Source organism: Chiloscyllium plagiosum, unplaced genomic scaffold (genome assembly GCF_037043375.1).
Source record: "Chiloscyllium plagiosum isolate Xiang-an unplaced genomic scaffold, Cpla_swu_hap1 HiC_scaffold_16, whole genome shotgun sequence".
Classification (NCBI taxonomy): Eukaryota; Metazoa; Chordata; class Chondrichthyes; order Orectolobiformes; family Hemiscylliidae; genus Chiloscyllium; species Chiloscyllium plagiosum.
The window spans coordinates 65,027,834-65,054,197 of NW_028270154.1; the positions used below are offsets into that span (position 1 = coordinate 65,027,834).

At 40.4% G+C, this 26,364-nt stretch overlaps 1 protein-coding gene across 3 annotated transcripts in view; it reads left to right on the forward strand.

Moving 5' to 3' along the window:
- ccnjl (cyclin J-like) overlaps positions 1–26,364 on the forward strand; it is a 270,390-nt gene that overhangs the window by 228,684 nt on the left and 15,342 nt on the right. For 2 of the 3 annotated variants that reach the window (XR_015759810.1, XR_015759808.1), the window contains exon 7: positions 16,187–16,250. The exons of the other annotated variant lie outside the window; for it this stretch is intronic. The gene's annotated coding sequence lies outside the window, so the exon portion shown is untranslated. The remainder of the gene's footprint in view (positions 1–16,186; positions 16,251–26,364) is intronic. 3 annotated transcript variants of the gene reach the window in all.

Sequence of the window (26,364 nt, forward strand, 5' to 3'; positions counted from 1 at the left end):
TTAACTTCACGGCTTGGTATGGAAACTGCTCTGCCCAGGACCATAAGAAACTCCAGAGAGTTGTGAATACAGTCTAGCCACTCACGCAAGGTAACCTTCCAACCACTGACTCCATCTATACTTCTCATTGCCTCAGAAAGGCAGCCAATGTAATCAAAGACCCCTCCCACTTCAGTTAAAATCTTTTCAAATGCATTCTGTCAAGCAGAAGATGCAAAAGCTTAAACACATGTACCAACAGGTTCAAGTACAGCTCTACCGTGCTATTATTAGACTTCTGCATGGACCTCTCAAACTTCAAATTTAATGTTGATCTCGCTCTTTGTGCATCTTTTTGGCAGCTGTAACATTGTATTCCTTGCTCTGTCCCATTACCTTATGCACTTTGTATGGCATGAGCTGCCTGTATTGAATGCAAAACAAAACTTTTCCTAGGTACATGTGACAATAATAAATCAAATCAAATCAAATTACAGAACAATGCAAGAATTAGAGAGTCGTTATAATGGGGGGCTTTAGTTATCTGAATGTTGATTGAGATAGTGGCAATGAAAATGGTAGAAAGGAACAAGAGGACCAAGAAAGATGCAATTTTCCTCAAGAAAATTTTCTCTAGCACTATGTTTCCAGTCCAGTAAGAAAGAAGGCACAATTGAACCTGTATTTTGGAATGAGTTGGGCCAAGTGGATCTAGTTTTTTTTTATCAGGGAAACATTTAGGGGACAGTGATCATTGCCTCTTTAGGTGATAGAAAAAAACAAAGAATAGATTAGATTACTTACAGTGTGGAAACAGGCCCTTCGGCCCAACAAGTCCACACCGCCCCGCCGAAGCGCAACCCACCCATACTCCTACATCTACCCCTTACCTAACACTATGGGCAATTTAGCATGGCCAATTCACCTGACCTGCACATCTTTGGACTGGGGGAGGAAACCGGAGCACCCAGAGGAAACCCACGCAGACATGGGGAGAACGTGCAAACTCCACACAGTCAGTCGCCTGAGGCAGGAATTGAACCCAGGTCTCTGGTGCTGTGAGGCAGCAGTGCTAACCACTGTGCCACCGAATAACCACAGTAAAAATACCTAAACAGGGATAGCCAAAATCTTTCGGGTAAATAAAAACAGAAATTGGTGGAGAAATGGAGCAGACATGGCAGTTGAAGAGTCACAAGATTCAAAATGGTAATTCTGCTTTCTCCCCTCAGATGCTGCCCATTTCCTTACAGTTCCCAGAGCAAATTCTGGTTTTTGTTTGAGATCTTGAGGATCCATGGTTCTTTGTTTTATTTTATATAAATGAGATAAAAATGGATGTGGACCAGATAGTTTGAAGTCAAAGACTGGAAGGAAAAAAATGATACCAGAACCATGAGCTACATTCAGTACATATATAATTTGAGTCAGTCAAGGTTTATGCTTAAGAAAGGGTAAGGTAGGACAAGGACAAAGAACATATAAGGGGATCCCAAAGACTTCTACAGACATAATAAAAAGGTACTAAAAGGAGGCAAACAACAAATTAGTGATCAAAATTGAAATATACTGAAATGACCTCTGCTTATGGTAATTTGGAAAAGCCACATCCCATTAATTAGATTAGATTAGATTACTTACAGTGTGGAAACAGGCCCTTCGGCCCAACAAGTCCACACCGACCCGCCGAAGCGTAACTCACCCAGACCCATTCTCCTACATTTACCCCTTCACCTAACACTACGGGCAATTTAGCATGGCCAATTCACCTAACCCCTGCACATTTTTGGATTGTGGGAGGAAACCGGAGCACCCGGAGGAAACCCACGCAGACACGGGGAGAATGTGCAAACTCCACACAGAGAGTCGCCTGAGGCGGGAATTGAACCCAGGTCTCTGGCGCTGTGAAGCAGCAGTGCTAACCACTGTGCTACCGTGCCGCCCATAAACCTGGGTTGAACAGATAATAGTTTTTATTTTTGGAATTGTTTAATATGGTGGTTAGTCTCTGAAATATATTCCACAAGGATGCTGATATTTGTTGACAACACAAAATAAGTTTATTACACAAAGGAAAAAATAAACAAGTGAAGATTTGTCTGTGTAGAACAAAATCAGACATGTTTTAACAAATATATCAAAACAAACAACTATTTCCCAAAACCGTTCATTAGAGAGCTTCAATCCCAGAGAAATATTACTCCCATTTCAGTATTTTTTAATTGAAGTCTTTATTTAACTGGCTTTGTTTGGTTCATTTTTCTTGAACTATTGAGCCAATTGAACAATTGTTTTGCCAACTCTGCTGGCCTGAGCCTTTCATAATTTGATCACCTATATTTTCTCAGTTCTAACAACATGAAGAATTCTATCCAAGTTCTCCCAGCTTGACACCTCCACTTCCGCTGGGATATCTAAATTCCTGTACTGACTTGATTCTTCTGCCAGGAGAAACTTTTCTGCTCTCTGACCTCAACTCTGGAACTTTACTAAACTAAAATTTTGAACCTTCTGTTCTGAAGTGAAAACAAAATGAGCTGCCTTAATGTTTACTCAGTTAGTCATAAATCCAACAGTATAAACATTTATCCATTACCATTACAGGAATTTACCCAGGCGCACAACTGCAATCGCATGCATTCTTGGAATTGAATTAATCTAGATCACTTTTCCACATGACTTGCTGACCTGTTTACATAAATGCTTTCACAGAACTGATCTTTCACAGAATCTTTCTCTAATTTTAAATGCAAGTTCCAAAATACAATGTGCATACGATATGCCTTTCATTGCAATATGCATGGAGGCAGGGGGATGGGCAAGGTATTAAATGAATATTTTACATCTGCCTTTACCAAGAAAGAAGTTGGAACCAAGGTAAAGAGGATATAATTAATACACTGGAAGGATATAAAATTGATAAAACATTAGATAGGCTGTCTGTAGCTAAGATCAATAAGACACGAGGACCGGATGAAATGCATCCATGGATACAGAAGGAAATGACAGTAGAAATTGTGGAGTCACAGTCAACATCTGTTCAGGGCTGAATCTTATGTATTTTTGGCTAAATCCAAATTGCATTGAGTTTTTTGAAGGGATTGTTGCTGCAAGGCTTCACGAGTTTTCTTGAGGTATAATACCAAGTTTGCATCATTAATTACCTCATGCATCTCTCAGATCTGATCTCTATCTCATTTTACCACACAGCATTACCAGAACAATGCAGATATCCCAGAATATACCTGCATTCCTTGCACGAGCTCAATTTATAAAAGTCCAGTGTGCATCTTAATAATCACTGTCATTCTGGTGAATGGTTGTTGACATTTGTTCTGGGCATTTCAGATGGGGGAAATCAGTGTACCATTTGTGGACAGTATCCTGATTGTGTTATTGGATGGGATGCTGCCAAAGCATAACTTTGACATCTCCCAGAACCAGCAACGGAGACCACAACAGACCATTTCCTGACATTGCCATTAAGATTAAAGCAAACTCAGTCATTTAGAGGAATGCCCAGCACTGGAGGAAGAAGGTCATTGTGCTTCTCCTTTTCACCAATATTGGTTCCACCATCATCTCTCCAATGCCTCACGCTCACTATATCCCTACCACTGCACACACCTCCCAGTAAGATACATGATCTAACACTCGCACTATTACCTTCAACATCTTCCCCAGTTGCTGTCACCCACCTCAATTCCTGACATCACTTATCCTGCATGCATGCTGCATTGGCCTGCTCACTCAGGATACCTCCTCACTTGCTAGTAACTAGTAACTGAACCACCCAGTCTCATTTCCCGTAATGCCTGCTTCTCTCTAATACAATGAAGAAGGTAGCCCACAATAAGACTGTGATAAACACTAAAGTAGTGAACCAAGAGCTTGGAGATGCAGCCTGGCCCAGTCCATGTGCTGGGTGTGTGCCCTTTAGGGCAGCATTACAATGATTGTTACCATTGAGGTGCAGAAGTGTGCCGCAGATTGATAGGAGATACGCCATGATAATTCTTGGAGGCTGGCACATGTCGGATGCCAATGTCTGTGTAATGGGGCGTATGTGGTCAGTGTCCATGAATTATGTCCTGAGATGTTGGTGTCCAGTTTCTCAATATCGTGATCATTCAGAGCAAGTGGTGAGCTGAATCTGCCAGGAGCCTGGTCAGGTTTTCTTACCAAGTTTTCCGGACATTGAGCTTGTTTGGTGAGATGGGATGTTGAATATTAATGAGGTAGGTGGTGTCATTAACAAGGCACTTGCTGCTGTCTAGTGAGAATCCCATGATACTGTTCACAAAAAGCATAAAAGATGGCACAAGATCATCTTGATATCAAAGTGGGCCTTTCTACACTTCTTGTCTGATTCTGCTATAGCCCACATTACTGAGATCCAGATAAGGTTCCAGTTTTAGTCTTCCTTAAACTCAGGAATGGTGACAGAGGACTGGATAGTTGCAAGCATTACGTTCATTCAAATAAGCGTGCAATGATGCGCCTGTAACTACAAACCAGTCAATTTAACTTTAGTGATTGGGAAATTTCTAGAAATAATATTCAGAACATAATTGACAGTCACAGAAATTACTGGTGAAATCTCAGAAAGTCTGGCAACATCTACAGGAAGAAAGCAGAGTTAACATTTCAAGTCTGGTGACTCATCATCAGTCATCAGACTTGAATGTTAACTCTGCTTTCTTCCCACAAATGCTGCCAGACCTGCTGAGTTTCTCCAGCAATTTATGTTTTTGTTTCAGATCTCCGGCATCCGTAATTCTTTGTTTTATTTATATAACTAATGGTCAATCAGACAAAGGCAGATTAGTTAAGGGAATCTTGCATTGATTTGTTAAGGGAAAGTCTTGCTTAACTTGCTGAAGTTTGTTTGAACAAAATGTTTGATGAGGGTAATGCTGTACCTGGACTTCTTAAAGCCATTTTTTACAGTCCCACACATAGACTTGTAAATAAAGAAAAAGCTCATGGGATTATTTGGATAATAGCAAGATGGATATGAAAATGGCTGGCTAATAGGAACTGGACAGGAATAGTTACTTGTTTTTTGGACAGGGTGAAAGTTTGTAATGGAGGGAATTTTACTCTTCTATATTAATGACCTTCAGTTTGGATCACAAAGTTTTAAAATTTGCCGATGATAGAAAACTTGGAAGCATGAAAAGAATTCTATAGAACTTCCCAAGGTTACTAACAAGCTATGGACAGGCAAGTGGTAGAAGGTTCAATGACGAGAAGCATAAAATGATTCATTTTAGTGGGAAGAACACAGACAGGCAATATGTAAAAAGTGAACCATTCAAAGGGGTTATAATAGCAGACGAACCTATGTATAATATATATAAAGTGGCAAGACATGTTGAGACAACACTCAATAAAGCATTTGTTATCTGTATTTTATTAGCAAGAACATAGAATAAAAGAGCAAGGAATGTATGTTAAACTTGTAGAAAATACTAGTTTGGCTCTGTTAGAGAATTGCATCCAATTCTGGGAATCACCCTTTACAACAGATATGAAAGTTATAGAGAGTGTGCAGAAAAGATTCAATCAAATGGATCTGTGAATAATAAACTTCAATTAGCAAGAAAAAAATTGAAGAATCTATTATTTTTGGAGAAAAGAAGGCTGAAAACAATCATGAAGGGTCTTGACAGGGCAGATAGTGAAAAATTATTCTCACTCATGAAAGGATTGAGAATGACACAGAAAAAAATTATTGTAATAGGCAAAAAAAGCCATGAGGAAAATCGTTTTCACACAGCAGCAGTCAGGATCTAGAATGCACTGCCTGAGAGTGTGGTGAAGACTAGATTAAATCAAGGGAATTAGATTGTTATCTGAAAAGAAGAATACTGTATACAGTAGTGTTGTTGGGTCAGGGTAGGGGAATGGCACCAGGTGAAATGCTGATTTGGAGATCTGATGCAAATATGATGGGCCAAATGGTCTCCTTCTGTGCTGTAACAATGTAGTGATTCCAAAGTATACTTATTTGCTTTATGAATATATGCAGTAATTCACAACTATGACAAACAATAATGTAAGCTTAAAATGAGCAAACAAACTTCTGTTGTTATGCACTCTATCGTTGGATATTTTTATATAACGTTGGACAACACAGTGGCTCAGTGGTTAGCACTGTTGCCTCACAGCACCAGAACCCAGATTTGTTTCCAACCTTTTGCGACTGTCGGTGCGGGGTTTACACGTTCTCCCTATGTCTGCATGGGCTTTCTCCTACAGTCCAGAGATTAGATTAGATTAGATTAGATTACTTACAATGTGGAAACAGGCCCTTCGGCCCAACAAGTCCACACCGCCCCGCCGAAGCGCAACCCACCCATACCCCTACCCCTACATTTACATTTACCCCTTACCTAACACTACGGGCAATTTAGCATGGCCAATTCACCTGACCTGCACACCTTTGGGAGGAAACCGGAGCACCCGGAGGAAACCCACGCAGACACGGGGAGAACGTGCAAACTCCACACAGTCAGTCGCCTGAGGCGGGTATTGAACCCGGGTCTCTGGCGCTGTGAGGCAGCAGTGCTAACCACTGTGCCACCGTGCCGCCCACTAGATTCGGTTAGGATCTCTGGTCAGCATGGACGAGTTGGACTGAAGGGTCCATGTTGTACATCTCTACTACTCTATGATTCTATTGTTGTTTCATGTGCTGGTAAGGTAGATTGGCCATGCTAAATTGCCCATATTGTCCAGGGATTTGCAGGCTAGGTGGATTAGACATGGAAATGTGAGGGTAGGATAAGCGATGGGTGGCTTTGGGTGGGATGGTCTTCTGAGGGTCGTTGTGGACTTGATGGGCCGAATGGCCTGCTTCCACACTGTCAGAATTCTATGATTGTTTCAAATTATGAGTTCTAATTCAGATGATACAAATATTAACGTATAAATAAATTTGATAGAAAAATAAATCTTGTCAGGAAAATAATCCATATATATCTTTTACTTGATCATTGTTTTAAGGCAGCTGGACGGGTATATGAGGTGCTGGCAAATGAGACTAGATTCGGTTAGGATCTCTGGTCAGCATGGACGAGTTGGACTGAAGGGTCCATGTTGTACATCTCTACTACTCTATGATTCTATTGTTGTTTCATGTGCTGAGATACAATGTTGTTTTGTGTACATACAGATCGTACTATACATGGTGCATTAGGATAGCAGAACTGAATGCAGAATACAGTATTACAGTCACATAGAAGGTACAGAGAGAGATCTCAGAATTAATATTTGAAAGGTCTGTGCAAAAGTCTGATAATAGAAGGGAAGAAGCTGTTCTTGAATCTATTTGCACGTGTATTCAAATTTTTACCTTTTGCTTGATGGAAGAGGGTGGAGGAGATTATAACTAAGGCAAGAGGGTCTTTGATTATGTTGGTTGTTTTCCCGATGCAGTGAGAAGTATAGAGAGAGTCAATGGATGGACGACTGGTTTGTGTGATGGACTGGGCTGTGTTCACAACTCTGCAGTTTGTTGCAGTTTTGGGAAGAGCAGTTACCAAACCATGCTGTGATACATCCAGATAAGATGCTTTTGATGGTGCAACTATAAACATTGATAAGAGTCCTACGGACATGTTGAATTTCCTTAGTCTTGTTGTTGTGCTTTCTTGACCATCGCATTGACATGGGTTGACCAGGACAGATTGTTGGAGATCATCACTGCCAGGAACTTGACGCTGTCAACCATCTTCACCTCAGCACCATTGGTGCAGACAGGGCCGTGGCCTTTGCTCTGCTTCCTGAAGTTGATGACAGGTCCTTTGTTTTGCTGGCATTGATGGAGAGATTGTTGTCTTTACACCATGCTATGGCACTCAATATCTTTTTTGTATCTGGCTCGTCGTTGTTTGAGATTTGACCTAGAACAGTGGTGTCATCAACAAACGTGTAAATTGAGTTGGTGTGGAATTTGGCCACACAATCGTGGGTGTATAAGGAGTATAGTAGACAGCTGAGTACACAGCCTTGTGAGGCACCAGTGTTGAGGAATCTGGTGGAGGAGTTGTTTTCGCCTATCCTTAGTGATTACAGGTATCAGGAAATCAAAGATTCAGCTACAGAGGTGGGGAGCCAAAACTTAGGTCTCGGAGTTTAGAGACAGGTTTGTTTGGAATTATGGTGTTGAAAGCAGAACTGTAGTCAATAAGTAGGAGCCTGACATAGGTATCTTTGTTACCCAGATGTTCTAGGGATGAATGTAGCACAGGGAGATGGCATCTGCTGTGAACCTATTGCACTAATAGGCAGATTGCAAAAGCAAGCACTTTGACATAAACTTGTGATGAGGAGGAAGAATTGTGGTTTCTCCAATGTTGCAATGGGTTTGAATTTTCTAAAGGGAGTGCTATGTCTGGAATTAAAGCAGTCAATTTGGTACCACGCCCTCAGTGATATTTCCTTATGTATATACCTCCTTTGCTCACATTATATGCCTTCTGTTGCATAATCTGTCCAAAGCCCAAAATAGTCAATGGATTTTGGTAAAATAAACTGCGACATCCAAACAGGAAGAACCCTAAAAAAATCTAAATGACGGTGGTTCTAATTTCATGTATACAAATTCTCACTGTCTTCTGAAATCCTTGCCTCCACTATTTTTGATTCAATCTCTTTACTAAAGTAGGTTATTTCTATTAGGCATTCATAAATGGATTGTCTCATAGCATAACTGCATTTTACTGCCTTGAAAGTGACTTGCAATCACCAGTAGACCTGTGGTGTTTCTTTGCTGCTTTAAAATGTAGATTTTTGTAACAAATTGGCACTTAGCAAACCTTTGGATGTCATCCGTTTTCCATACTCCCACTATTGGACTCCTTTCTTCAAATATTGCATATAGAAAGCAGTTATGTCTCATGTTGCTTTTCTTGCTGGATTACTGCCAGACAACCTGTGACACCCTGGAATTGACCTTGTTACTGTGGATGTGAGACCACAGCATAGAATAGTTTGTGTTAATTATGTACTTTTGAAAATTAAAGCAATCCTAATGGGTTGGAATAGAAATTCAGTACTGTTCTAATATGCCTCCTAGCTTGCAGGAATCATTTGTTATCACATGAGGTATTCATTCTAGGCATCCATTTCACTGCCACTTTAATAAAGACACAGTGAAACTGTTATCCTATGAATCCAAGATGACAGCGGAGTAGGACTCCTAAGCAGAGCTCATTCACTTTGTCTATTTTTGCAAGGTTTGTGAAGGTTTGTAGCTCAGGTTGAGGTTTAGGGTATAGGTTTGCTCGCTGAGCTGTAGGTTTAGTATCCAGACATTTCATTACCTGGCCAGGTAACATCATCAATGGCGACCTCCAAGTGAAGCGAAGCTGTTGTCTCCTGCTTTCTATTTATATGTTTGTCCTGGTTGGGGTTCCTGGGGTTTGTGATGATGTCTATTCCTTTCCTTTTTTTCTTTTTCAGGTTTTTTTTCCCATCTTTCTTCTGACCTCCTGTCTATGATCCTCGAGTGAAGTCATTATGGATGTCTGGCCTCAGCGCAGACTCCTGAACTCAGTGCACACTCCTGGTCTCAGCACGAACTCCCGGCCTCAGTGTAGCCTCCCGGCCTCAGTGTGGACTCCTGGCCTAGAAAGCCTTGAAGTGAAACCTTGCACGATCTGGAGGTTAAGTGCAGGCACGGACTGGGTTGGAAGCACTGTCATTCTAAACTTTTTATATCCTTACTTTTCTAATTTATTCCTATGCTTTCGTACTTTTGAACATAAGAATGACATGAAGGTCTGTAATGTTGGACCTTTTATTTCTTATTTTTCTAATACTTTTCCTCAGAATTGTACTTAAGAATCTGTACCTAGGTACTTTTGTACCTAAGATGGCACCATAAGTGGCGACTTGTAAACTTTTCACTGTACTCATGTGAGTACATGTGACAACAAAGCTAATTCTAATTTTAATATGATGTCAGCGTGGACCTGAGATTGAATGTTGATGAGCTGTGTAGAAGAACAATTAATAAATGAAGAACTTGTGAATGTTCAGAGCTTTAGAAAGCTGCTAAAAGTCATAGGAAGCCACAGAAAATGAACAATGATGGAGGTCTCAGTCGAAAAATTGGAAAAGGTGTGCAGAACTGCTGAGGTTTATTTTTAGATTACTTACAGTGTGGAAATAGGCTCTTCGGCCCAACAAGTCCACACCCTCCCTCCGAAGCGCAACCCACCCATACTCCTACATCTACCCCTTACCTAACACTACGGGCAATTTAGCATGGCCAATTCACCTGACCTGCACATCTTTGGACTGTGGGAGGAAACTGGAGCACCCAGAGGAAACCCACGCAGACACGGGGAGAATGTGCAAACTCCACACAGTCAGTCGCCTGAGGCAGTAAATAAGAAGCCAAAGCATACTCATGGCAGAACTACCAGGCTTTGCAATATGTTCATGGACATTCTAGTTGAAGCTGAATAATTTTGTATACAAGTGTCTGGCTTGAAGGAAGCACAATCAGCAAGTATAGATGGCCACTGGAGCGCTATCAGCTGAAGATTCTGAGCAAACATTCAATGCCATTCAGTTCAGTCAGGTTTGAAAGGTGAAAAAAAAAACATACTGGTGTTTATTCCACCCACAATGACAAAATTTTGAAATTGTAACAGATTTAAGAAACAAGCCAGTGCTGATACAAACTATATATGATGTGGAGAGACTGTTACAAAGTGCATTCCATCTTAATTTTGCCAAAAACAAAGTCTGTAGAAATTTTGACAGCCTTGAAAGTACACATTGAACCCCAAGTGAAAGTCGCTTCTGAATAGTATCTGTTCAATGTCTGGTCTCAGCTGAATAAGAGTCAGCGGTAGATATTTTAAAAACTCATTGAAGATGCACTAAAGAGTACATCAAAGAATTTGGTCAAACAGGAGATTCAGTTTCTGTGAACATAGACTGCTATGCAGACCATCAAGAAGACAGAGTTAAACTCCTTAAATATTAAAATCTGAGTTCTTCTAAGATACAATAAATCTCTTAAGAGTCTCTTTACTTAAAACTAAAAAAGCAAGCAAAACTAAAGGTTACTCTACCTTTCTACTTTTTGATTTTATCAAAACAAAGGATAAGCTGTCCTAATTATATTTAGAAAAAAGTATGTAAATGCATTTTGGAAAGGCAAATCAAGCCAGGACTTATGTCCTTAATGGTAAGGTCCTGGGGAATGTTACTGAACAAAGAGACATTGGAGTGCAGGTTCATAGTTCCTTGTAAGTCAAGTTGCAGTAGACAGAATAGTGAAAAAGGTATTTAGTATGCTTGCCTTTATTGGTCAGTGCATTGAGCATAGGAGTTGACAGGTCATTTTGCAGCTGTACAAGGCATTGGTTAGGCCACTTTTGAAATACTGTATTCAATTCTGGTCTCCACACTTTAGGAAGGATGTTGTGAAATTTGAAAGGGTTCAGAAAAGATATTGCCAGGGTTGGAAAGTTTGAGCTAAAGGCAGAGGTTGAATAGGCTGGGGCTATTTTATCTGAAGCATTGGAGACTGAGGGGTCACCTCATAGAAGTTCATTAAATCTTGTGGGACATAGATAGGGTGGATATCCAAGGTCTTTTCCCCTGAGTAGTGCAGTTTAAACCTAGAGGATATAGGTTTTAGGTGAAATGGGAAAGATTTAAAAGGGACCTCAGGGGTAACTTTCTCACGCAAGGGGTGTGCGTGTATGGAATGAGCTGCCAGATGAAGTGGTAGAGGCTGTTACAATTACAACCTTTAAAACGCATCTTTTAAAGGATGGGTATATGAATAGGAAGGGTTTAGAGGGATATTGGCCAAATGCTAGCAAATGGGAGCAGATTTATTTAGGATATCCGGTCGGCATGGACGAGTTTGACTGAAGAGTCTGTTTCCATCTGTATGACTCTATGGTCATGGCAACACAGATCCAAAGATGGAATAATATTTAAAAACTGGAAAAAAAATCTTTTCTTCCTTCTAAGAAGGCAAGAGCTTGGTCACTGATGCCATTTTCTTTCTCTGTCAACGTTACAGTAGGGACTAGTCTTTATGATGTCATCACAACTTAATTGGTATGGAAACCTGCAAATAAAAACCGACAGTTGTTAAACTACAAGCTTTAAGGGATCAAACTGCTATATGAGTATCAACAGGGAAATATAAAGAAATATAAATATCTATAAAGGTGAAACTTAGAGAGAAAAGCAAAATGGTTGAACAAAATAAACAAACATGGCATTGCACTGTAATTCTTAAGAAAAACAAAGATTTGCAAAGAGAAATGGAAACGAGCTCACTGACAATGAAAGCCAGGCAGCCATCAAGAACATTAAGAAAGAAACCATTCGATCTTTTGAAAGGGTATTGATGTGAAATGTTATCTCTGTTTCTCTTTCCATCAATGCCATCCGATCTACTGAGTATTTCTGATTTTTTTTAAACCTTTATTGACTGGACCACAAATGAGGGATGCACTTGTACCTGTCCAAGTCTGCAAGTTCATGGTGTCTGGCTGTACCACCCATCATCATTGTCTGTCCTTCAACTTGAGATTGCTGTCTACTTCGTGTTGCAAATTTCTGCTGTCAGTGTTTGTGTGTTTGAGCAGATCAATTCTCAACCCACAGATCTGTGGGCACATCCAGCAGAAATTCCACAAATCAGTACAAGATTGCTGTGCTCCACAGAAGGTTACATGTATCTTTGTAGGACTTTTTTGTCCTCTCCTGGCCATTGAATTGTCATTGAGTGTTGAGAAAACAGGGCCTGGCAGGAAAAACACTTCTGTGTCATCGAGACAGAATGTTTAGTTTGCAGTAGTTTGTCTGAATCCTACATACTTGACTTTAAGAACAAAGCTAACATTTGTTTGACAGTCTTCCCATTGAATTTGGAGAATTCAGCAAAGGTGTTGGTTTAATGTCACTGATACACCGTCCAGGTTCTTGCTGCTGTACAGGAAGTAGTAATGCCAACTTCTGTGTATTCTACGAAGTTTGTTGGCTTGTTGAAGTCTGTGGTTTCACACACTTTCTGACCATAGTTTGTGGAAGGCTGAGCTGGTGTAGTTGATCTAGTATTGGATCTCCTCATTAATCATGATTACCAAAGTAAGGGGAGGGTGTAACATAATCCAGAGTATCTTCAACATAAATAGAAAATGGAATATTTAACTGACCCGGGATGATTTGATGTATGAGCTTAAAAATGTGTTGCTGGAAAAGCGCAGCAGGTCAGGCAGCATCAAAGGAACAGGAGAATCGACGTTTCGGGCATAAGCTCTTCTTATTTATGAGTTCTGTTTTGGCAACATTTAAGGGCACACCAAACTTCTTGTACAGAGCTGAAAAGATTGAGGGGGGCTTGCACATTTACTACAGGGCAGGCAATGGCATTGCAGTGATTTGCAAATTTTTGCCTATGTGTGTCCATGACTGACAGTTTAATTTCAGCATGTATGAAATGGAAATGAAAAAGTTTTCCACTAAAGCAAGATTTAATGCTCACACCAGAGGGCAGTACGTCTTTGATGAAGTGAATACAGAACAACCTCAATTCTCCAAACAAGATGGGCAGGGAGTATTTAGTTCATATAACTGATTGTTTGGATAACTGATTGTTCAGATAACAGATAATGTTTTTACGGGATCTTGAGATCTTGTTCGGATAATCTGAACTTCAGATAATTGATGTTCGGATAACCGAGATTGTTCTGTAAACACTGTCATGGAAATTATAAATAGTGTCAGGGTTATCACACAGCCTTGCTTAACGTCAATCCAGATTTTGAAAGAGTCTGTTTTAGATCTTCTACTCAAGAGAAAGGCAATCATATCATCATGAAGCAGTAGGATCATAATGAGGTTTTGTGGATATCAAATCTCTCCGAAACAATCCACAGAGCTTCACAATGTATGGGATCAAAAGCTTCAGTCAGGTCAGTGAAATCCAGTAAAGAATTCTTGGTGTTCTATATATTTTTCTTGGATTTGTCAGGGCTTAAGGCTTTATTGTTTTTTGTCATTCTATTCAGAACCTGGCTCTAATGAAGGTGCAGACTCTGCCAACAAGCCTTTGGATATGACCAAATGAGGAGGGGGAATAGAGGAGCCATCTTCATTCCAGACAAACTATCTGTGTATAGACACTCAGGTTCCCCTGAGATCTCCTCTCCACCTCACAATTCAATCCAGCTTCCCCAGACCATCACAGTATCGTTTTGGACAAGCTGCTAAACAAAATTTCAAATGAAAAAAAATTGTAGCTACTTTCTCTGAGAAGTCTTCTAGAAATACATATGGAAGGTGACCTATTCACTCTTGTTCATTGCTATTTTGCAGCAGCCTTTATTGATACCATTTATGCTCCAATAGATGCTACCACAGTGTTTTCAATGTGGATTAAGAGACTGCTGGTGGTCTCGATGGATGATCTTGAGCAATTCAGGTCTTGAGGGCCTGACTTTTCACTGTATCACCACAGCACAGGGCAGCAGCAGACTGATTGGCTAAGAGGCAACAACAAGGGCACTGGTAGAGCAACAATAGTGGGAACACAGAAGTTTTTGTTTTTCTTTTTTCCTCTCTTAATCCCCTGTTTTTCTTTACTTATATTGTTTTTTATATCCCCTCTCCATACTACTGCCAAATAGGAGTAGTGCTTATTTCTCCCCAGCACCCATGCTGCATGCATGTGAGTGTAGGACACAGTGATGAAATATCGAGTGCAGAAAACTTTATTCCTATACCACCAGGAAAAAAAAACACACCCCTGAGTGGCCAGTGACATGTAGTGCCCTGTTCCTTAAGGGCAAAGCCTGCTTGAATGAAAATGTGAAGGGGAGGGCAGGGGTTAAATCAAAATAGAGTTGGTGGGGAAAACAAAGCTCTCTCTGAAGACTTCGAAAACATTGGCAGACACGACATGCTCCTTCTTCAAGGACACCTGGGTTCAAACATAACCGCGGAAGAGAGGCAGACAATCAGCCATAATGACCCTCTCCACGGCCACTGCCTGGACCTGTTAATGGCCAGCCTGGCCAGCACCAGGAACAGACCCAGGAGGACATCTACTAAAGTTTTCCTTCTGAGACAAGACAGCCGGTTTGTGTCAAGTTAATGATGACAATGTAATCATCAATTGCTCACCAATAATGCATTAAGCACACTGGTTAGTTTATTTAAAATAGTAAAACATAATCTACATTATGAAGTTGGTATTAAAGAAAATCAACTCATTACTAAGTGCAATTTATGAACCCATAATAGACTAACCAGAAAACAGAGTAATGGTTGCATGCACACAACAAATGCTATCTTTAATGGCAGCCTCTCTTAAAGGTAAGATATATATATATATCACTCTACTTCCAAGTAAACATTTTGACTAATTACAGTAGCATGTAGACCTATAAGACTCTACAATAAGAACTGGTAGTTTGTTGATACATTCAGATCTCATGATGGTGACTTTTTCTCAAGTTATCATTGATTGTCCTAGTAATCAATGACATTGTATGTCATACCTATTTGTGCTGTCAGGTTCTTCTTTCATGGACTGCAGGTGCACTTCCAAATTGTCTTATCCTAATGTACTTCAGTCAAATTTTGTTCTAGATTAGCCACAGCTGATCTCATTACTCAAGCTGTTAGATGTGGTTCAAATCTTCTCATTTTGTTCCTCAAAACGTTCCTGCTCATCTTGAAATTTTTGGTTTTACAAACAGCTTCTTCATTTCAATCAAAGTTTTAGTCCTCTGTTTCTCTAGTATTCTTTCTTTGTCCTAATGTTCTCTAATGACTGTCCAAATTTGTTTATTCGCCCTTGAAAACTGAGTTTCTTCCACCTGCTATCTTAATGATTATTTGGTTTCCTCTTATCTCCTATTTGAATTATTTTACTCTTGCATCATTCTTAACATTTATTTCCAAAAAGGATGACTTTATAATTAACTTGAAGCTCCTTCTATGGTATGCTGTGCTATTTTCACCTGTTTTTGCAGATCTGTCATCTTCACCAGCAGTATTTTAAACTCACACTGATGTTTCTATGGCTGTTTCGGCTGAATCTTATCTGTTGTCTTTGTAGGTTATTATAGATCTTCCTGTTAACCAGAAATCTTTTCACAGAATCAATGATACAGAGGTTCTAGTTTATCTGCGTTCTTTCTTTCCTTTTCAGCTCTTCAATTATCTTTGTGAGCTGAGCAGAGACATCCCTGAAAGACATCAGCATCTCAGAAATGGTATTTCTTATATTGATATTATATTTATCTGTTGTTATTCAAATGTTTCCTCTTGAATTTTCATTGTTCTGTCCACCACAAAGAACTGAGATTTAGATCCAGGTAATTCAGAAAAAAGGAGGTATTTAATACCTTACAGGCCAGATGAGAAGTGTCAGGTAACTGGGTGATAGCTAATATAGTTCCTTTGTTCAAGAACAGCAGCAGGGATAGGCCAAGTAATTACAGACCAGTTAATCTGATGTCAGCAGCAGGGAAATTATTGGAAAAAATTCTGAAGGAAAAGATTAATCAATGCTTGGAAAGGCAGGGATTGATTACAAGGGTAGTTAGCAAGCACTTGTTAGAGTGAGATTCTGTCTGACTAATCTAAATGAGTGTTTTGAAAAGGTGACTAAATATATTGATGACAGTAGTGCAGTTGATGAGGTTGCAAGTATTTCAGTAAGGCCCTTGACAAGGTTCCGCATGGTAGGTTGGTCCAAAAGGTAGGAGTCCATGGGATTCAAAGCAACTTGACAAGCTGGATTCAAAATTACAAATAAGAGGCCAAGAACAATGATGGAGGTTTGTTTTGGTAATTGGAAGACTATGATAGCAGTATACCATAGGGATTAGTATTGGAACCCTTACTGTTTGCTATTTACATTAATGACTTGGTGGGAATGTAGGCGGTATACTTAGAATGTTTGCAGATGTCATTAAAATTAGTTGTATTGTTGATGATGAGGAGGCTACAGACTGATATTGATCAGCTAGTAAACTGGGTAAAGCAATGGTCGATGGAGTTTAATCCTGATAAGTATGAGATGATGCATTTTAGGAGATCTAATAAGGGTACAAAGTTAAAAATCACAAAACACCAGGTTATAGTCCAACAGGTTTAATTGGAAGCACACTAGCTTTCGGAGCGACGCTCCTTCATCAGGTGATCCACCTGATGAAGGAGCGTCGCTCCGAAAGCTAGTGTGCTTCCAATTAAACCTGTTGGACTATAACCTGGTGTTGTGTGATTTTTAACTTCGTACACCCCAGTCCAACACCGGCATCTCTGAATCATAATAAGGGTACGACTTACACAATGAATGGCAGGTTCCCATAGAGTACTGATGAACAAAGGGACCTTGGTATACAAGTCCATAGATCCCTGAAGGTGTCAGCACAGGTAGACAAGGTGGTGAAGTAGGAATGCTTGCCTTCTTGGAATTTAGAAACAAGCAAGTCTTGTTAAAACTTTGGTTAGTGTAAATATATGACTTACCTATAAATATACGGCCGGCTGCGAGTATAAATATATTCGGCATTCAGGAGTCTGTGGGGGTGCCGCATACGCGCACAGACGGAAGTCATGTTGTTTCGCGTGCCGGAGGAATGTGAGGAGGTCACGTGACGCTGTGCTTTGTGCGCAGGGAAGTCATGTGACATTCCGTTTCGCGCCCCGGGAGAGTGCGGGCGGTGACGTTCCGTTTCGGGCCTCGGAAGTGGGCCTCGGAGGTCACGTGATGCTCCATTTCGCGGGCAAAAGAAGATCACGTAGGGTCAGACATCCAGGAATGGGAAGAGGCGGGGAATGGAGTCAGATCAACATCTAATCAGAAGATAATTCTACCTCAGTGTTTATATGACGTTTTTTATTGTATAAAAGATTGGGTCAGGGACAGAATGGGGTCTTACTTTTTGAACTGGCACACTTTGTAGTTTGTCAGGGACAAAAAGGTTTAGACCCAGAGCTCTGAATGCTTTGTTCACTTACTGTGTAAAATAAATTAAGAGTGTGAGACCGAATATCTTCTCCTATTGCTTCATTTAAAGAACACGCAGGACTTGGCTCACACATAGAAGAAAATAAGTTGGTAGATTGAGCCAAAATCCAACATTAGGCAGCAGATGGAGTACCGTGTGTGGTTTTTGTCACCATACTGTCGGGAGGATGGATTGCACTGGAGATGGTACAGAGGAGATTAACCAGGATGTTATCTGAGATGAAATATCTCAGCTATAAGGAGATACGAGATAGGATGGGTCTGTTTTTTTTGATGCAGAGGAGTCTGAGGGGGGATCTGATTGAGGTACATAAAATGATGAGATGTACAGACAGAGTAGATTGTGAGAATTTCTTGCTCATGGCAGATGTGTCTAAGACCAGAGGGTATAAGTTTAAGGTGAGCAGCAGGTGGTTTAAAAGAAATATGAGAAAGTTTTCTTCACCTAGAGGCTGGTAGATATTTGGAACATGCTGCCTGAGAAGGTGGTTGAGGCAAGTACTCTTGCAGAATTTAAGAAACATCTGGTGACTACTTAACATGCCAGAGCATAGTAACCTATGGATCAACTACAGGTCAATGGGATTATTGTAGCTTGATGTTTGTTGGCCTTCATAGAGTTAGTGGACTGAAGGGCCAGTTTCTGTACTGTATGATTCTATGACTCAGTGAAGTGTTCCGTTCTTCTTTCATATTCAATTTTGTAATTTTTATTGTGACCCTAATGTCTCACTGATTCCTTGAATTGTGTCTAGATCATGCTTGGATACAAGCAGTTGCTGGTTCAGCAATGCTTACAGTGTAGAACATCAAGGCAACTCAACTGCACTTGCACTCCAGCACTATTAATCGTCCACATAAAATTGGTGCACTGTTGTATGGTAATGTTTTATATTTGTAGGTTTCATCATGGCTTCCCACGTCTGTAGGTATATACCATTTAGCGTTCTCAGGGGTAGTATTGTAGCACCTGCTATTGTAGTCATTAACAAGTGGTTTCCAGTTTTCTGAGAATGTATAATTAGAATTTTGGATGGTGCAATGACATTTGATGTTTTCCACGAGTTTGACAGAGTGAAATGTGTGTTCATCATTCTTGTTTCACTCTATACAAAGTCAGCTCCTGGTTTTCCAATCACTTCATGAAAATGCCCATGATGGGATAGCAGACGATCCTAATCATAGTTTGAAGATACTGTTTGCACACAGTCTGTTTGGATCAATGCATGGCTCTTTGTAGCTGCATCAGTCTTTATCCCTTCCCCTTGCCACTGTAACATGCATTGCAAAATTAATTGAAACCTGGACATTTCCTGGATGCATGCAGGAGGACACACATTTCACGTACATTGCCATGTTTGAGCATTCTAGTGATTGTATCAACCATGACGTTTGTACTTAAGAGTATACTTTGAACAGTAGGAGGTACCTAATTTACGAAAGAATGGAAATGCATTGGAAGAGGTTTGGAGATGGTTTACCAGAATGGCTTGGTTGTCTTAAAAGGAATAATTGGACAGGGTAGATTTGAATCTGCTAGTTAGAAGAGTAAAAGGCAGCATGTTTGAAACTTTTAAGATCATGGAAGGGTGAATGTGGAATGAATGTTTTCTTTTCAGAGAGAATCTGAGATTAAGTGTCACTGTTTAAAAATCAGGGTCACCCTTTAAAATAAAAATGAGCAAAATGTTTTCTCATAAAGCATTGTGAGTCTTTGGAATTTGCTTCCTCAAAAGCCAGTGAAAGAAGTGTTCCACTTTGAATGCTTATAAGGCAGAGATGGATAGATTCTTGGTAAGCCAAGGGTGAAATATTATCAGAGGTAGATTGGAATTTGGATTTGAAGTTACAATCTGACCAACCATGATTTTATTAAATGGCAAAGCTGGCTCAAAGTGCTGAATGGCCTACTCCTGATCTTTGTTCATAAGTCCATTAGTTTGGAAGACTTGTAAACTTCATCAGTTTATGAGTGTTGTTCACTACACAATGGTGCTTTGTGCTGTGATCTTTCTGTGTGTTGCGTGTTGCACTGAGAATAGCTCACCAATGTGGATTCACATCAAGCAGATGCTATTGAACTAACTTTATTTAGATGCCTCCCATAGGTTATTTCTTCATACTTTTCAATTTGTCTCGTTATATCTTTTTGTATAATGACATCTGACAAAGGCAAATTTAATGTACCTACTTTCCCAATCCACTATTTCACGAAATGTGGGCATTAATGCCGATATTTATTGCTTGTTTCCAACTGCATTCGTGAAAGTGGTGTGAGCTAGTGTTTTGAACTGTTGCAGTGTGTCTTTAAAGGTGCTAAGTAGACAGTGCCAGGATTTTTACCCAAACAAACAGTGCTAAACCATCATAGTGTGCAATTTAGAAAGGAATCTGGAGATGGTGGTATTCTCATGTACCTAGAAACATAGCAAACTTTTAAGATCACAGAATCACAGAATTGTTGCAATGCAGGAAGAAGCTAATCAGCCTGTCATGTCGTAAATCTTATGATTCAGATTTGGCCAGTGATTAAATAATACTATCACAATATGAATACTGCCATGCTAAATACAAATTCCTTACAAGTGGCAGGTGATGCTGCCCCTTTAAAAATTGATCTGATATGCTGGTAACATGAGCTGCAAGCCTGCTGAGCTCTGCTCCTTTCTGCAAGATTAATGCTAGACCCATTAGAGCATTGACTCTTTGATGTTCAATAAATTTTCACAGCATGCAAAGCTCTGTTAGTCTTGTTAGTTCATGATTTGTTATTGGTGATTTAATTGTATTTGTTTAATTTCAGTCATCATGGAGAGCGTGGGAGAGGGGAATTCTTGAAAAGTTGCCAATGACTGTAAACAAATCTTCCTGATTCCCTTGCTCATTTTAAAGTCCTGTGTTTGTAAATTTTGGAAGTCAAAAGGTGACATGCTATTTTGCACAAATTTTGCATGACAGTGCTGGGGGAGGAAAGTGGAAATTGAACTATTTTGAGTGATTAAAATCTATGCTTCTGTGATTAAATAGCTTGGTTTTTGCTGAAAAGGAAATGGGATTTTAGATAGATTTCTAAGTATTGAATCACCTTAATGCACACTTAAGATGAAGATGTTTTCAATGCAGCATCAAAATTGCCCAATTTAGCAAACTGTTTAGTAATTCAATCTAATTAGGAGTTGTTTGACTCCTGTGCCATGACATTGCAAAAAGTTCTAGCCTTCATCCAATGATCCAGGCAGTTTAGGCCAACTACATATAAGCCTGAAAACTGTACATCCTGTAAGTGCTAAGTGATGGAATCTTCAGTATTAATAGAATATAATCTCTCTTGACCTTTGAATTAGTCTTTCTAGTGGGAGAAAATGAGGATTGCAAATGCTGGAGATCAGAGTTGAGTGTGTGGTGCTGGAAAAGCACAGCATCCGAGGAGCAGGAGAATTGACATGTCGGGCATAAATCCTTCACCAGGAAGTCTTTCTAGTGCTCCCATAAGTGGGTTTAAAATCCTATAATCTACAGAAGATGTACTTTTACAATAATCTGCCATGAAAGCTTTGTAGATATGTGGTTCCATGATTAAAGTAGATCCTATTTCTAATAATTTGTGCAGTGCATTAAATGCCTCAACAAGCCGCAGTGCAACAGTGGCTCAGTTGGTATCATTCTTGCCTCTGAGGTATTATGGGTTCAAACCTAACTCTAGGACTTAAGTACAGAAATCTACCATGTTATTTACAAAGGTTTCAAGTCTTAAATTTGCTATCTTTTACATCTGGATAGATAGTTGGTAGAGGATGAAACTATTAAACCTAGGGATCATAGGTTTGACCACCATGTCAATTGTTATTGTTTTGAATTGGAGATTGAATTTTGAAGGTCTTGTGGTGCATTGGTATGTCCCTTTCTCTAGTGTAGAAGATCCCTATAAAGTCCTACTTTCCATTGAGGTATGTTATAACATGGTCGCAGAGGTTGATTTATTGAAAAAAGCTTAGGTTGTATCTTGACCAGATCTTCTCCATGTTAATTGGCTAAATAATATGCCTGTTCATGTCACCAGTGGAATGGCAATAAGTATATTTAAGGCAATGGCTAGAGAGGGTCACAGCTCATGTTTGTTGTTTTATTTGCAGTGGTATGAAGCCAAATTGATTATAACAACTATTAAAACATAGCATTTGAAATATCAAATGCCCATTACAGATTAGGGTTATGCTTGGGTAAAATCATTAAATGTTCACTTGTCTTTATTCTCTTATGCAAGTTCACTTCACCTGATGAAGGAGTTATACACGGAAAGTTTGTGATTTCAAATAAACCTGTTGAACTATAACCTAGTGTCATGTGACTTGCAACTTTCAATAGCAGTGACCTCATTCTAACTTGCCCTTCATTCTATTCACCAGCTACATACCCACTCCTTTCCTACTTTGACCTTGTCATCTTCAATTTTACATTGCAGGTAGCAAAGGGGCCACATACCAGTGGGCCCCTTTGTAAATTACAGATAAGTCTCCAGAAAAGGGAGCTTTTAGCTGATACTTTAACTTGATATCTGAGTGGGAGAGCAGTGAGTGTTTTCCTATCAGGTGAAACCCACTGGAAACAATTGCCACGGTCGGGGCGCAGGTAGCAGAGGTGCCAGCTCAAGAAGGATGTAGTTGCGGATGAGTACTGCTTCAGAGGACAACTTGGATGTATCATCCTACAGAAGAATGCCAGGAGGTATGCACAACTAAATACTTAACGCATTGGGAAGCTTGCTGGAAAGATTATGCCTAATTTGAAATAACATGGAGGAGCACAGCATCAACTTAGCAATAGGGCTTTGTTCAAAGTTTGGAGCTCAATTCATTCCTGCATAGGAGAGAAAACGTGACACTGTTGGCAAATAGGGAATTAAAATACTTTTTACTGGTATCATGCTTGAATTAGATTTTCATGGACAACCTAGGCAGAAATGAAATGAATAGGTTTTCTCTTCTTCCTCTGACTCTTGCTCCTGTTTCTCAGCTGTTTGACATAAGGCCGATAGCAAGGGTTGGCTCGTCATGATGGTGAGGTTGTGCAGCATGGGGAAGACTACACAAATCAAGGCACCTGTGGCTGAACTCTTCAACTCCTCCTCCCACTCCACCAAGGACATGGATGCTTCCAATGCCAATCCCTAACCACCTGATGTTTGGAGGAAGAACGTCTCATTTTCCGCCTTGAGACCCTGTAGCCTCACGGGATCAATGTGGATTTTACCAATTTCCTCATTTCCCCTCCCCCCACCTTATCTCAGTCCCAAACCTTCAACTCAGCACCGCCCTTTTGAACTGTCCTACCTGAACATCTTCCTTCCTACCTATCCGCTCTACCTTCCTCTCCAACCTATCACTTTCCCCCCCAACCCCACCCTCTCCCATTTATCTCTCTCTGACCCCCAGCCCATTCCTGATGAAGGGCTTATGCCTGAAACATTGATTCTCCTGCTCCTCAGATGCTGCCTAACTGCTGTGCTTTCCCAGCATCATACTCTCAACCTTTATGAAAGCAGGTTTAACTTCTTCGACCATTACCCATTGGAGTTTAGAAGAATAAAAGGTCATCTTATTAAAATCTACAAGATTTTGAGCAGGTTTGATAAGATAGATGTTGGGATGATGTTTTCTCTTGTGGGGAGACTACAACTGGATGAACATAATTTACGAATAAGGGATCTCTCATTAAGTTAAAGATAAGAATTTTCTTTGTTCTCTGAAGGTTATTAGAAAGTGGAATTCTCTGCTCCAGAAGCAGTGAAGAGTGAATCAATGAATTGATTCAAAAGTGAGTTGGATTTTTGATAGACAAGAGAGTCAAGGATTATAGGGTGCAGACACAAACATGGAACTGAGGCCACAGCCAGATCAGCCATGATCTTATTTAATGGCAAAGCAAATGCAAAAGACCAAGCGGCTTTATCCTCCTGCTAAATCCTATCTTCTTATGCTTCAAAAGGTCTTAGCAGAAACCCCTATCTGCCCACAGTAATCAGGGAGTGTTTCTCCAACCTGAAGTTCAGTGATGAACAACATGCAATAACTTGGCACTTAAAAATGTCCTTAATGAAATCAGCTGCAATGACACTCTAAAGCAGAAATGGAGTGCTTAGTCAGTGATCGTGAAGGTGACTGTGATGATTAATTGTTATGTGTCTGGTTCTATCCATACTGGAGTGGTCGAGGTTGGTTAGCTGTGTTGGCTAGATGGCTGTTTTATGACAGGTGAAAGTGATGAAGGGCTTTTGCCCGAAACATTGATTTTCCTGCTTCTCGAATGCTGCCTGACCTGCTGTGCTTTTCCAGCACCACTCTAATCTTGGCTGTTTTGTGATGCAAAATGTTTCCAATAGTATGAGTTAATTCCCACACCATCTGAGTGAAGGATTCTTCTCAACTGCTCCTCTCCACTGAGGTGTGGTGATTCTCAGGTTAAACCACCACCTCTCTCTCTCTCTCTCTGTAATGAAAGAGCAACCCCATGGTATGATAAGACAATGATAACTATACCAGCTTGGAGTAAGAGATGCTTGCAACATTTCCTAGTTTACTGACAATGTCACGTGTGGAAACTTACTGAAGCTTTCTGTTCAATGGCATTACATTAGCTCTTGACAAAGAATAGCAGACAGACCAAACTCATGGCTTCCCTGTGATCCACTCTGCAGGTACCACATGTTAACTTTCCCATGTGGAAGAGACTCCAGTCCCACAAATTTCCGCTAGTGTGTGACCATGGGAAGTGAATAATGGAAGTCAACCAGATATCCTGACAGCAGTCATAATGTTTTCATTCTGTGGTAGTCCTTTGTGCCATCTGCATTTGCACTAACACAGTAAGCTACTGGCTGACAGGAGCTATACTCTGACCCCATGGTTTATTATTTCATTGTGTAATCCACACCTAGGTACACAGCATGCATACAGTTAGAACAATGCTGCTGCCAAAGAACAAATAATTGATATACTCAATTGATATACTCAGACAACCTTCTTCTGCCTGGAATGCTCTGGAGAAGCTCGGCAGTAATAAACAGACTGGGTTTGGGAGTGGGAGTAGGTGGGGGGAGGGGAAATGAAGAAATTGGTGAAATCCACATTGATCCTGTTATGATTACAGGGCCCCAAGGGGGAAAATGAGGTGTTCTTTCCCCAAGCATTGGTTGGTTAGGGTTTGGCAATGGAGGAGGCCCAGGGCCTGCATCTCCTTGGTGGAATGGGAGGGGGAGTTGAGTTGTTCAGCCACGAGGCGGTGGGGTTGATTGGTGCTGGTGTCCCAGAGATGTTTTCTGAGAAAATCTGCAAGTTGGCGTCCTGTTTCCCCGATGTAGAGGAAACCACATCGGGTGCAATGGATACAGTAGGTGACGTGTGTGGAAGTGCAGGTAAATTTCTGTCAGATGTGGAAGGATCTTTTGGGCCTTGGACGGAGGTGAGGGGGGAGGTGTGGGTGCAGGTTTTGCACTTCTTGTGGTGGGAGGGAAAGGGGCCAGGAATGGGGAGTGGGCTGGTGGGGGGTGTGGATCTGATAAGGGAGTCGCGGAAGGAATAGTCTCTCCAAAATGCTGATGGGATGGGGAGGTAAATATATCCCTAATGGTGGGGTCTGTTTGCAGGAGGCGGAAGTGGCAGAGGATGATGCAATGTATCCAGAGGTTGGTGGGGTGGAAAATGAGGACTAGGGAGTTTCTTTCAGAAAAGTCAAAAGAACATTTTCTGCACTACTTCTAAAGCAATTACAGGTATATCTTTTTTTTCTAAATAAAGAGATCAATACCTTACACAATACCAGAGATATGATCTCACTAAGGCCCTATACAGCTGAAATAAAACTTTCCTTCTTTATTTATTCCATTCTCTTTGCAATGAATAGGAAAAATCCATTTGCCTTCTTGCTGCATCTGCATATTAAGTTTTTGTGGTTCAGGTATGAGGACTCGCCAACACCTTTCCCCATACACATTCTGTAAACTTTCTCCATTAAATAGTACACTGGCTTTCTATTCCCCTCGCCAAAGTGAATAAGTTCTCAGTTTTCCACTTTAAACCCCATCCAAGTCTTTGTCCAGTCACTTAACATATATCTCTGCAGCCTCTGTCCTTCTCTTTTCCCTTTACAACTTCCTGTCCTACCCTTTGGCAACATCAGCAAATTTAGCTACCATCCTTCAGGTCCTTCATCTAAGTCATCACAACAGATTGCAAGTATTTAAACTCTAGAATAGTCTCTGTGGAACTTGATACTAAAAGGTAAGAGGTGAATTCGCTCCCTTTTTTTAATCCCCTTAGTTGGTTGCAAGAAATATTTTGGCAAGTGTTCCATTG